We start from the raw sequence: 2810 nt of genomic DNA, 5'->3' as shown, positions 1-2810 counted from the left end.
CCAAAAATATATGGCTAAGGTTCCCAAGATTAGGAAACTGAACAAGGATTCGGGGGTACCCATCCCAAGAGTCATTCCAGAAAAGGACCTCTTCCCCCCTCCTAGAGATCCAAAAGAGTCCCTCCTTAATGAGAGATGCCCCCTTCTTGAGAGTATAACAAATCATTGAGCCTTTTCCCTCAAGTGGATATCTTGGAACCTCCTGTACTGGGATCCTCGACATATATTTGTAGGCCAAAAGCTTAGCCCAACCACAATCCTACTTGACACACCACCTCCAGTATAATTTAGCTGCTAGAGCCTCCCCAAATAAAATAGCCTGCCTTAAACCAAGCCCCCTCGACTGCTTCGGGATACACACCAGGTCCCAATTGACTAGACTCCATTTGGAGGAGGATAGATTGCCTGCCCATAAGAATTGCCTTGCCAAAGAGTCCAAGCCCTTCAAGAACCACATAGGAGCCACTTGAAGCATACAACGATAAATCAGAAGAGTTTGAACCACCGACTGAATTAGTTGCACCCTCCCAGTGAAAGATAACCATCTGTGAGTCCAATGTTCCACCTTCGAGTGAAATTTATCCAAAATACCCTGCCGTGACTCCTGAGGAGGGTTACCAGGAGAGATAGGAATACCCAGATAAGTCAAGGGCAAAGTGCCCACTTGGAACCTCAAGATAAGAGAAATCCTCCTTTGAATAGCTCTAGGAGTGTTGAAGAAAAGGATAGAAGACTTATCTTCATTGATCAACTAACCCAAGGCTGCCAGATAAACATCCAAAACCTTTCGTCGATTAGTAGCTTCTCTGATCTGAGCAAGTCCCATCAAGGCCATGTCATCAACAAACTACAAATGAGACTGAGGATGCAAGTCATTACCCCAACTCCACCCTGAATACTACCCAAACCCACATGATGCTTGATCAGCCTCCCCAGACCCTCAGCTAGGAGAATGAATAAGTAAGGGGAGAGGGGGTCCCCCTAGCGGAGGCCCCTAGATGCACCAAAAATCTCAGTGTGATCACCATTGATTAGCATTGAGAAAGAGGTGGATGTAACACAACTCATAAACCATTGGGTCCATTCATCAACAAAGCCAAAAGCCCTAAGGATCTTCTGGAGGAAGGACCAACGAACTCTATCATAAGCCTTAGCCATATCCAACTTGATAAACATAGCTTTTTCCTTGGAGGATGCCATAGAATGAATGGTCTCTGTAGCAATGATCACACCATCCAAACTTTGATGCCATTCCACAAACCCGCTCTGTTCCTCTGAGATAACAGCCCCCAGATACTTCTTTAGCCTCTCTGCTATCAGCTTAGAAATGATCTTGTAAATCACATTGCAGAGAGATATAGGGTGGAACTGGCCTAACCTATTGGCCCCATCACACTTAGGGATTAGCACAATGAAGGTCGCATTCAAGGCCCAAAGCATTTGTTTGTTCCTTTGGGACTCTTGGACTACTTCGAGTAAGTCTAATTTGATGATATCCCAGAACTCTTGAAAGAATTCAACTGGGAACCCATCCGGTCCAGGAGCTTTTCCTTTCCTCATGTGAAAAACAATCCTCTCGAGTTCTTCCAACAAAATAGGACCCATAAGCTTCTCATTCATCTCCCTAGTAACAAGAGGAGGAATGCAAGTGAGAACTTGGTTCTCCTCCACCAATTCCCCTTGAGAATCCTCACTGAAGAGGGATCGGAAATACTATAGAGCCTCCCTAGAAATCCCCTGCAAGGATAATAACATCTCACCTCTATCATTGTCTAGAGCAGAAATGGAGATTCCATGGCGTCTCGCTTTCACAGAGTTGAAAAAGAAAGCAGTGTTCTTATCACCTACTTGAAGCCAATCAATACGAGCTCTCTGTTTCCAGTAAATTTCTTCCCTAAGTTCCCATTCCTCTAAAACCTTGAGAGCCCTGTCCTCCTCCCTAAGTAAGGATTCAGACAAACCCTACTCCCTGATTTCACTGGTGATGCCATTTAACACTGTTTGTGTAGCTTTCTTAGCGTAAAAAATGTTCCCGAAACCCTGCCTATTCCACTGTTTAAGCTGAAACTTAACATACTACAGCTGCTTGAAAAAAGTAAACATAGCAGTGCTAAAGGCCTGCCTCCCCTTCCTCCATCACTGCTCAACAAGAGCCTGCAATGTTGGATCCCGAAGCCACATAAGTTGGAATTTGAAGGAAGGAGAGCGAGCAACCTGGGCAGAAGAAGAGACCAACTTGATAGGCCAGTGGTCAGACCCTCTCCAGTCAAGAATCTCAGAACTTGTGGACCACCCCCACCAACCCAAGAATTGGAAACTAGAAATCTATCCAGCCTCTCAGCAATCCAATACTCCCCCGCTCTCCTATTGTTCCAAGTGAACAAACCATTGTTAGGCTTAATGTCAACCAGATGCAGCGAAGATATACTATCCTGAAAGAGAAAAGAAGAAGGATCCAACTGCATGACACCCCCCTTCTTCTCACTCAATTCAATGATAGCATTGAAGTCTCCTGCCATAATCCAAGGATGAAAGGGGACCAACCTTTTCATACAAGAAATATGAGACCATAATTTTTGCTTGCCCTGAAAATCGGTGGGGGCATAGATATTAGTAAACAAGATAAGATCTCTGGTCTCAAGACTAGAGGCAACCCTGGATAATGAAGATCTAGAAGCCACCCACTAGACATGGTGAATCAATGAAGGATTCCAAAGACATGCCACCCCTCCAAAGGAACCAACTACCCCAATACACTAACACTCACCTCACCCCCAGAGCTTCGGCACCAACCCCATCATACTCTCCAC

Source organism: Cryptomeria japonica, chromosome 7, assembly GCF_030272615.1.
Source record: "Cryptomeria japonica chromosome 7, Sugi_1.0, whole genome shotgun sequence".
Lineage (NCBI taxonomy): Eukaryota > Viridiplantae > Streptophyta > Pinopsida > Cupressales > Cupressaceae > Cryptomeria > Cryptomeria japonica.
The sequence above is the reverse complement of the archived record's forward strand: the minus strand, read 5'-3'. Positions refer to the sequence as shown.